Here is an 11,399-nt window from a genome sequence, read left to right on the forward strand (position 1 = left end):
TGAATTCCATCTTTCTTTATTCCAAATGTTTCCTCTATTCATTCAGAAAGTCCCTGAGATGAAAGACACATCCATAACAACTCACACTAAGTTGTTTTTTCTTTTGGTTTTTTTCCTTGATGGAACCAGGTGGGATTGTCGTCATCTTCCAGTCACCAGAGAACAGGAAGTGTAAAAATGCAGGAATTCTGGGATGGTTCAGAGGATGTCACAGTTGTTTTGAGGGGCTGAACTGCTGCGGGATGATCCTCAGCGTTCAGCTCAACATGTCGCTGCCGATGGTCCAAACGTGGGTTTGGAATGATGGTCGACATCACCTGCTCCCACACGGGCTAGCTCCGCCCAGCTCGATAAGACCGCGCTAAATAAATGAAGAAATATGCAGCGGCGATGATTTATGATGGCTTCCTCATGCACGCCTGCGTCCGCCTGCACGTGATGAGATAAATTCAGCACCATTAAGATGTGTGAAGAATAATGTTGGACATTTATCTTGTGGGCTTTGCAAGCCTAAAGAAGATAAAGCTGTTGATTACCAAAGACGGGAACGCTGCACCGCTCCACCTCGCCCCCATTCGGGTCCGGCCAGCATTCTTTTACCATAAAAATCCGGTTCTGAATCTTGTTCCATTTCTATTGGACGGCAATTTCTTTCTTCTTTCAAACTAAAATTAAATTCTGAACCTCCTATAAGGTTTGTCCGGATCACTGGCAGAGTGCTGCGTGGAAATTGTTGGCCTTTAACCACGCGCACAAGCCTAAATTCACATGATTTGTGGGGTTGGATCGTAAGGAGACTTTGTTTCTGTAGGGATAACAACTATAAGACAATTTTAGTAAAACAATCTGCAGACAAGTCATGTGGAGGTAAAAAAACCTGGTGAAAAAAATATTTTGGAATGATTGCTAACGCACCCAGTTCATCACCCCTCATCTGAAACTGAGATTAGATATACATATATATGTATATGAATATATGTCCAGAACAGTATGGTTTCCAGTTCTCTTCCCTTTCTGCAACCTTCCCAGATATGAAATGATCCCATTCTTTGTGGGTTCCTCAAGAGCTTTCCATAAACAAAGTGTTTATCGGGGGTTCAAGAGGAAACCAATATCCAGAGGTCACACAGGTCACGGCCCTGAGAACAAAACAGGAAGAGCTTACATGTGGTATGGCCCAGAAAGCCAGTGAAACAAACCAGCCTCACATAATGGCACCAGAATCGCACATTATCCATTTTTGGACAGTTCTGACGATCCAACTGTGCATTTACGAGCAATAAAGGATCAAGACGACGGACGTGCCCGGTTCAAGCCAGTTGGTGCACTTTATTTATTTAGCTTTTGGAATTCAAGTCAGGTCCAGACACACTGCCATCATTAGGTGTTGGAGGAGGCTCTGCCAGCGGTTTGGGCCACGTTCAAATCAAAGACCGGTGAGGTTTAGATGGGGGAAGACAGAGTCAGGAATGAGAGCAGCGAGGAGACGCTCTCTCACTCCTACAGCCGTACAGTATTCCTGACTTTTTGGAAGAATTCTGCTTCAAAGTTTGCACCAGTCAGCCTCTTTCAGCAGGTAAAATAACATCCCATCAACGTGCCATCCATCACTGGGACACAAGTGTGTCCACGTGTCCCAAAAGATGCTAATGTTTGCTTCCAGGCTAGCATCTTTATCACCGACAACAAACCAATATTAGCATCCTTTTCTGATGCTTTTATCGAAAAATCAATTATATATTGCTGCTGTAACATATTTGTGTGCAGAGAACCCACCCACCCAGACACACACGCACACACACACGCACACACACACACATGCATGCATTCAATTTGAGCTGACACTGTCACTAAGCAATTATGCTCTTTAAGACATCGCATGCACGCTCAGCTAAACTGCTCATCACGGTGAGTCGGGTTTTTCCCTTCCAGCTCATGAATAACTCAGACACCTCCCTCATATTTAATTCAGCCTCAGAAAAGCTGTTGACATGTGCTCAATGCCAACTGCCCATTGCCTCTATTCCATGTTTTTTATCACCACTTTGAGAGCTAATAAACTGATGTGATCCCTGCGGAGGGACCCTGTCAGCCATGGGAATTCCCTCCGAGCTGGTTTACTGTGTAAAACGAGGTTCTAATTACTTTGTGCAAAAGTGTCTCCGCCAATGCGAAGGCTTTTTGGAATTTCCTCTCTTCTATTTTTCAAGCGTTAGCATCTGTCTTAGCGGCTGCATGTGTGGACACATGTGTCATGCGTGTGCGTAGCGCCGGCCTCAGAGACACGGCTAATGTATAGATATTGTTCAGCTTGGGCGGTCAGGGGACCCGGAGGTAATCTCTGTCACGCAGCTGCCACCAGCGGCGGATAAACGAGCGCCGCGGTTAAACGATGGTTGAGCCCCAGTGTGGGGGATTTGTCTGTGACACAGGTGTCATATTTAATACCCTCATATATCAGTAATTGGCAGGAAAAGAGCAGAAAGGAGCCATATGTGCAGGAGGGGCTCAGACGGATGCCTAAAGATAATCTTGTACATTTAAAAGCCCATTTGCTGTTGGAAAGGTGGTCGCCACAATAAAAACGCAGAGATTATTCCGCAGCGCGCGAAGCCAACCTGCGTTTCACGATGCTGCTGAGATCATTTATTAGAGGTTCACCATCCAGGCCTGGCGTAAAAATGACAAATTGTTTGTTGTAAATCAAATAGATGGGGCGTCTCCACATCCCTGTTCCACTCGGCACTGCAGAAATAGAGGCGAACATTCCAGGTACAGTCCGACTGAAGCCGGATCTTCGTTATCAGTCAGCGGCTAATTACATTTTCCTGTTCCAGCGCGTCACGTGTCCCTCTGTTCTTTCAGCCTCCTGCGCGCTGCCTTCACGCTCAAATCACTTTCCATATCGTGTCCCACCAGCTCTCCAGTGAATTCCATGGAATCCCTCATGCTAACTCCCCTCTTCCCGCCCTCCCATCAATCCATCACTCTTAACTGCTCAATTACTCCCATGGAAAGTTAAGGAGGTAGAGGACGTTCTTGTCTCCATCTGTAAACAGATGTGATAAAGAGTGTCCTCGGCGAGGACGCGAGTGGACGAGTTTTCCTCGTTGATCCAAAATAACAACGCAAACAGGAAGCTCTCCCCGAAGGAATGGAAAATTCTGTATTTGTCTAAATTTCCCAGTTTATCTTGGCAGCACCGTGTTCATGCAGCGTGCCCTTCCCAAGCCGCGCTAAATGTGGAAATTTGGATTCATCTTCTTTGAATTTTACGGATTTTTACAGTAATAGTCCAGTTTTAAAGGTGTGGAAGTGTAAATCTTTGATTTAGGCACAAAAAGTGTTTTTCATTGTGTCACATAACTGCACCATTTGTGTTGGTAAAAGTCGGTTTTTTTTTTTTGTATTGGATTTTTTTATGTTGTATCAATAAAAAGAATGTGAATTAGTACCTTACTTCCATCTGCTAATTTTTCCGCACCGAACGCAACCCTAGAGCACAAAAATAAAACTTACGGACCTTTGTTGCTTCGTCCTCCAACATTCTGTCCAGTTTTTACATATTCCCACTAACAAATCAACCATCAACAGATGGTCGGTGGAGGTAACCAGGAAATGATCCCGACGTCCAAATAAACAGCGGCGCTGCAGCACTAGTGGGGACACGCCGGCGCCTCCTCTTTTCCCGCTCGTCGCTAATACAAACTGTCTTCGGAGAGACGGATATTTTGTTTTGCAACAGCAACGCGGTCGTGTTTATTCCCTGAAACTGTCATCAAATCCGAATGGCGGGAGATTAGCGGGAGGGAACAGCTGCGAGGAGCCGAGCAGCTGGGCCTCTGCCCGGGCACGCGCGTCACCGCGGACGGCCGCCATCTTAGCCTCCTCGCCGCTGCGGTGCAGAGCTGGACCGGGACCCCGAGGAGACGGCGAGACTCGTCCCTCCTCGGTCATAAAAGTGACACTTTCCCGATAAGCGTTCCCGGAGGGCTCGGGGGCGTTGGGCTCGTCACTCGCGCCGCTGCACGTGTGTGTTCATCACACACCCCTCTGCTGCCTGTTTACTCCATCATGTCCATCCCGGGACAGTGACCTTGTCTGGAGCTCTCCCCTAGATGGACTCGCGTTAATCCTGTGATTTATCTCCTGTCTGTCCTTCACTCCACATTAAGTGGGAGACACGCCGGATGGTTCCTGCCCCTCTCCCTCAGACGCCCTTTCCAAACGGCCCCACGGCAAAACGGCAGACGAGACGCCGTCGACTCGGAACGTGCGCGCGCTCGGCTCATCGGCGCTGGAGCGTCAGAAGGACAACACACACACAAACAGAGGAAAGGAGGAGGAACGGTCGGCCGGCAGAGTGATTCTTGTCCGCTCAGGAACAAATGAAGTGTGTTGGAGTGTGTCCAGAAGCCGTCCTGCACTCTGCGATTGCAGCTCCAGTTAATTGATTTTCAGCCAGGCACGACGTCAACAAAACCTGACGCAACAGGATTAAAGCCAACCAGGGTCCTCGGGGCGCCTGCGGTCGGAGGTGGGGAGGCCTCCAATAAAACCTCCGCGAGACGGAGAGAAGTTGTTCTAGTGACGAACGGCGCCGTTACTCTGCAGTCGATGCCGAGCAGCGAGTTTTTCCTCTTCGTCAGAACGAGCCACTTCAAACTGTTTACTCCAGCGAACCATTCGTCTTTGGTTTCTGCTCCCTCCATCCTTCCAGTCGGTCACCGGGGAGATCTCTTAAGACCGATCTATCAGAGGTGAAAGGTCAGAAGCAGAGAAAGGCGAGGCCACGCCAGGCACGGAGACCTCCATCCAAAGCTTTGATCGTGTTGTTCATGGTTGCACAGCGCTGCGGGTGGGAACGTTACGGGTGTAGAAAACGGGGACGGGGAAGGGGCGGTGGTCCGTGGCAGAGGACAGGGTCGCGGGAAGAGACGACGTCGGTCGCGCGTCCTCGTGCGCTGGCACCATGCACGTGATCACATGCACGGTCCTCGGGCCAACCGCTGCAGCGGCGAGCTTAATAGAGACATCAGAGAGGCCTATTAGCACAGATGGTTGTCATATGTATGCAAATGAGGAGCAAAGAGAATCACATAAGCACCACCTGTCCGCCTCACATGGAAGATTCCCCCCCCCCCCCCACCCCCGCACACACACACACACACACACACACACAAGCAGCACATGTGTGTATCAAACTAAAAAGGACATCAATGCTCCTCATGTTGTTCTGAGTGGACACATAAGAGGGGGGGCTTGCAGACGAGACCTAAGGACAGCAGAACTGTTAGCTAAAGGCTTCATGATGCGCTCACCGCTGGTTAGCTACAATCATACACAATCATTTTGTTCCTCTCAGAGGCTCCAAAGAAGAGAAAAGTGTATCTATCGACCACTAAATGACAAGAGGAGAACTGTTTTTGTCTCCTGAGCCCAACTGCCAGCATCACAACAAGCACATTAGCTCAAACTCAACGATGATGACGGCAGCGTCTATCCTGAGGGGGGCGGGACGTCGTTTGTGCAGACGGGCTATTAAAAGCCAAAAATCCTGCCGGTGCGCTGAAAAGTGAAGGATTGAGTCTCTGCGGAGCGGAGCTGTTGGAAGGCGTGACGGCGAAAGGAGAAAGTAATTATGTTTAGAATATTCTGGGCGATAAAAGGTGGAGGCGCCTGACAGGTTGACGTCGCCATCTGTCTGCACATTCAGACAGAGCTTAGCTTTGCATGTTGCTGAGTAATAAATAGATTTTATGTAAAAAAAATGCCCTTTTTTCCAGCAGCCCTGCCCACGGGGGATTAGCAACAAAGGGTATAATCGCATAAAAACAATATTTTCACAGCAGTTTTCTGGTACTTTTGATCGATTGTGCGACATTTAGAGTTTAGTCTCCCACTGGGCTCCGAGCTGAATGTTCTCTTTGCTTTTCCTGATATTGCTGATGCTTCGAAATGGCTTTAGCAGAAAAGAAGAGCATTGGTCGAGACTTCGGCGTTCACCCTATTCACCCTGTTGTCCTCGGCGGGGACGACGGGGGGGATAAAGGTGTTATAAAGGAGTGCGTCACTCAAAACAAGCTTCTTTTTCAGGTTTGTCAGCATGAAAACAGACAAAATGTGCTCCATGCAGGGCCTGTTGGGCTAATTGTGCTAATGCGCTAACTAATCTAACAGAGTATTTCTGGATTTTAGGCTCTTTTAGCAACAACAGTGGACAGAAGCACTGTGAAATAAACCTGAGTCAGTTTGTAATCCCAAATTTAGGAGCCACGCACGCTCGCTAATCCCGTGTTGTGCGGACCTGTTCTCTTAAACTCGCGAAGGATTAAAGCGGAGGATTAGAGACAGATGACGGTTTCCAACACTTTTAAGGCACGGCTTGGATTTTGGTTGTGGACCCAGCTAATTCCGAGTTAAAACGCGCAACCTTTGGGATTCTCTGTCATCTCTGAATGATTTTAAACTCTAAAGTCCATCAAAAACAGCCACCGGGGGGAATTTCTGGTGCCATCAATGCTACCAACCACTCACTTACTCCCCATAATAGTGGCGGCAGTAGAAAAGCCGCCCCTCAATGAGTCACCACCTAAAAACACGGCACCTAGGCCCTCGCCGCCGCCGCCACTGCCACCGCCGGGCCCATGCAGCTGGAGACCACATTAAGCGAGGACGTCACGCGGCCTCAGTAGGTTTCGAGTGTGAGTCAAGGCTGCAGCACTTTCTCCTTCTCCCATTTTAGCCACCTCGGCCTCTTCGTGTCCATGTTTTGTGCTCTATGCTGGGATGTCTGGGATGCAGAGCTATCGCGGCTAAATCCTGCAGCGTTTTCCTCTTTTCTGGGTCATTTCTTATCTGCCCCAGTGTGATCCGTTCACCCCCCCCCCTGCAGATTCCAGCTCTGACATCATCTTCTGAGCCACTTTAACTGTCCCGCAGAAAAACTGCAGATAAAAAGGCAGCTGAATACAATCCGACCCGGAACACTGACGCAACCTGCAGCAATCTTTGAGAGCGCTGAGGCTTCTGGGTATTTCCAGGATCGTTTCCCGTGCTCATGCCTGTGCACATCCAGACTGGAGCTCATCACAGGGTGTGAAACCTCCATTGTTGGCTCGCTCCCTCTCACAGGTGGGATCCCTCTCCGCCTCCGACCTTCACTTTGTGGACCGCAGCTGGGAAAACACGCCAAGCCTGACAGACGGAGCGTCCGATCGGCGCGTGACGGCGCCGGATTTGCAAAACACACAAGACGCCCTTTGAGTTCTCACCGAGCATTCAGCGCTGGCGGGTTCAGGGTTCGGGACCGGCCTCCTTTGACGGACATCCGTCCATTGAATCGGTACAAAACAGTCACCTTGTTTTGACTCCACTGCCGAGATCTTTGAGGAACCATCAGCGTCTCCGCCTGAGTGACACCACAGAACCGCCCCCGGGCAGGGAAACGGGCGGTGAAGCGCCTGAGCACCAACCTCAGCAGGCACAGGTGGACTTCCTCCTTTCAAGGTCCTCTTTTTATCGGGTGCTGTGGCAGTTGCTTGGCAGGAGAAGCTGAGCCTGGTTAGTCTCAAACCTCTCTGCTTCCACCCTCACAGCAGAGTTAATAAAGAAGCTCTGAGTGAATCACCTCCGCAGAAGAACGACACCTCGGCTCAGGTGAACTCCATCACGGAATCACATCAGTTCTTCCCGAACCCCAATGAGGAATTCCCCCCCAAAAGGGAGCCAATCGCGCCGCAGCTCCGTCTGGGAGGACTGAAGATGAGCTCCTCTGAAACAAGACTGGTTTCCAGCTCTTGCACCTCTCATCTCTCACCGCCGCGCCCGTTACCGCGGCGCCATTTTTCCGCTGGAGTCGACAGGTTGCCCTAACCTGTTGTCTCTGCCCTGAAGGATGAGGAGCGCGCACGGACGCGTGATTGATCAGCACGCACGGTTCCCGTCTGGAGCGCGGCGCTGCGTGAGGAAGAGCTCGGCGGCGGCCTCCGGTCGGCCGCGCTGGCTGACATTTTAATCTGGAGGCAGATTAATGGGAAAGAGGGAGAGCGCAGAATATTCACCTATTGATTTGGTCTGATGGATCAAATGCCTCCGTGTTAGAGACAGGTGTGTGTGTGTGTGTGTGTGTGTGTGTGTGTGTGTGCGTGGGTGTGTGTGTGTGTGTGTGTGTGTGTGTGTGTGGGTGTGGGTGTGGGTGTGGGTGTGTGTGGGTGTGGGTGTGTGTGTGTGTGTGTGTGTGTGTGTGTGTCTGCTTGTTTACCTGATGTAAAATACCAACGCGTCCCATTCAGATCTTCTTGATCTCCATATTCTGGTGCCGTCCCAGAACCCCCGCGAGAGCCCGGCAGAGACAAATGGCCCCAGATTAATTGGCCATTAGGGTCATGTGGAGGTGATAGATGTGTGATTATTAGAACTGTCAATTATCAGTGTTGGATCGCCATGGCGACCCCTGGGTTAATGACGCAACGACAGAAGGTGAAGTTCCAAACACCATTAACAATGAATGATGAGAGTTTTTTTTTTACCTGCTAGTTTTGATGCCATTTTATAAGTGTTGAGGGATCCTTCAGCTGCCCCTCTCAGCACTGGAGCGGTGCCTCCTTCCTCAGGGTGGGAATAAGGTTAAAAATCCTCCTTTAAAGGAGCAGAGGCGGGAAAAGCAGCAGTTCCACCACATCTGGCCAGGTGTGCCAGATGGTCCGTTTCATTTTTCTTTCTTTTCAACCTGTTTGAGTCTTCGCCTGGGAGTCGTGTCACGATCGTTAAAGTGGACCCGACCGACCACACGTTTGTTCGTGGCTCAGCAGACAGCTCCTGCCAAGGGTGGGAAGGAAAAACGCCAGAATAAATGAGAAGGTTCAAACGAGGCGTCAATTCAGAGACGGGGTCGCTTCTGGAACGTCCAAACCTGATTCCGAGTCTTCGGAGAGGACTGAAGGACGCAGCCGACAGCAGGAGCAGAGGTGACGGTGGGACCAGGACCATCAAAAGCTCCACTTCCTGCCGCTCCGGGAAGCAAACGTCGCGTGTTGAACCTGGACCCAACAGGCTGCAGCAGAGGGTTCGCAGCCCAAACACCAGGGGCCTTTTTCCCTCCTCGCTGTGAAGATAAAGGCGTGCGGCGAGGCCCAGCGTTTCTGTTTTAGATGGGAAAACTGAAGCTGGGGGGGCGGAATTCGAGGAATCTGATCAGCAGTTTGGGGCTAATTTATACGTGATTATGGAAACATGCTGCGCAGCGGTTTGAGCGGCTGAAGGGAACAAAAGAGGCCGAGCGACCTGTTTAAGCAACGTCAGGACGAGTAGCTGGAGGCGGCGCTTAGCGGCTCCGGCGTGGGCGATGACGCTGACGGGGGCTCTCACGCAGACCTGACGACACTGCGTCTGATTCGGGTTAACGCGCAGAAACAGATGAAGGTAAATATTTAGGCTTATCTAATCCCAGGCTCGTTAACACGACACGACGGGAGAGCCATCGCTCGTCGGTGGGAGCAGCGGTTCTGTTCCCTAATGCTCTCGCTGAACTCCTGAACCGTCATTATCCGTTTGTGCTCCGTCCAAAATCTCATTCTTCCCCCTCTGAACATTTACATATGCATCAGACTGTTATTATTTCCATTATGTTTATGAGACCCCTGCCTCGCGTCCCTTCCAAGAAGCACTTAGGGGTAATTAGGTGTAAATCTTTGCCCAGAAGAAGAAAGGGACTTTATCGGGAGTGATGCGGGATTTTCAGCATTACAGACGTGGTTTTCATCATTCCCGTCAGAACAATGGGGCTCATTGGTCATGCTGATTTAACCTGCCTCCAGTGGAGCCCCCAAAGGATTCAGCCTCAGAGATAAGAGGGGGGGGGGGGGGGGGGGGGGGGGGGGCAGAGAGAGGGGCGGGTGGAGGTGGAGGAAAATGGGAGCAGTCAGTCAAATCAGCCTGTTTTCTCAGTGGTATCAGGCTTTAAATCCTGTCCTGGAGGTCTTCTGATTGGCCGGGATCCACAGTGCACGTGCTGGCCCGTCTAGTGTCTGACCACGTCCACGTCAGACGTGCAACAGCAGAACGTCAGCGATGATAATAAAGGATCCACGACCCCCCAGTCGTCCAATCAGAAACTCTAATATAGCTTCGTTTAGCCAGATAAGCTCAGTTTAGGGGTCCCTCACACGGTGCTCGGCCTTCCTGTCAGCGGAGCGCTGAGCTGCCAGGACCTGCTGGGGGGGGGGGGGTTAATTAACGATGCAAATCCCACACACTGGCAGAGGTTTACGTTGGTCCCTCTCTTCATTTTTCAGAACTCTGCCTGCGTGACCAGTTTGAAACCGTGAACAGAGAGTTGTTGGACTCCTCACCTCAGCTAAAACGTCAGGGAGATGCTATCAGTTCTCCGGCCTCCTTCCTCTCACGGTGCCGCTGTGAACCGTCGCTGCGGAAAAACACAGCGTCCGCGTCTGTTCCATGACTAATATCCTGCTCGGCGTTGCCAGAAAGCTAAACCTCGCGCTGACCGAGGGCTAATATCCAGTTACCCAACGCCACCATGCAGCAGGTATTTAACAACTCTGGGCCTGGGCTAGTGCGGCTGAAATCCTAGCAGTGGTTGTGGTGGGTTTTAGGGTCCTGGAGGGCCAGGGGTTAGAATTAAACCGTGTCGCAGACTAAAATGTGGCTTTACGTTAATAGCAACTGGCCAACTCAATTTTCCTCCTCCTCCTTAATCCCCAACACATTACGGCCCTGTCCGCGAGACAAGCGGCGCTTTGTAATGAAAAAATTAAATCCCAAAGGTTTTGAAAGGACACGTTGTTGCCCTCTCATAAAAGCCGGGACATAATTGGTCCGGCGTGCGTCTTAACCTCAGCAGATCAAAGGTTAGCAAAGCAGGTACTCGTTTAACATGCAGGGATTAGCTGGTCCGACGTGCCGCTTTGGCACCAAACACGCGTCCCCGACCGGTAATTAGGTCTTCCAGTGAAAAGGAGACGAGAGGCAGAGGAGCGGAGCGGCATTTTGATTTGACGTTGACGGGCCCGAGCTGTGCGCGCCCGTGGAGAGCTCGCCCTTCAGGTCTGTTTAGGGAGAGCTGACGTCTGCAGAGGCTGCCACACTCCAGTGTTTGGAGATGTTCCATCTGCTGCACACTCAAGAATGCAATAAAGATTGATTTAAGCGCAATATAAACTGTTACATGCTGAGAGCGCAACGTAAACTCAGATAGAGAAGGTAAATATATCCAAAGTGTACTCACTACGTCTTTGTCATAACACTCGGACGTGCGCTAAAACACATTCTTAGCCTTCTCAGGTGGCTCGTCTCCAACAGTTTTTCCATGTAGGCTGAGAAAAAAAAAAGAGTGTTGTATATCTGAGATACATGTGTGATCAGCTTGTTCCCACCAT

Source organism: Takifugu rubripes, chromosome 1 (assembly GCF_901000725.2).
Source record: "Takifugu rubripes chromosome 1, fTakRub1.2, whole genome shotgun sequence".
Classification (NCBI taxonomy): domain Eukaryota; kingdom Metazoa; phylum Chordata; class Actinopteri; order Tetraodontiformes; family Tetraodontidae; genus Takifugu; species Takifugu rubripes.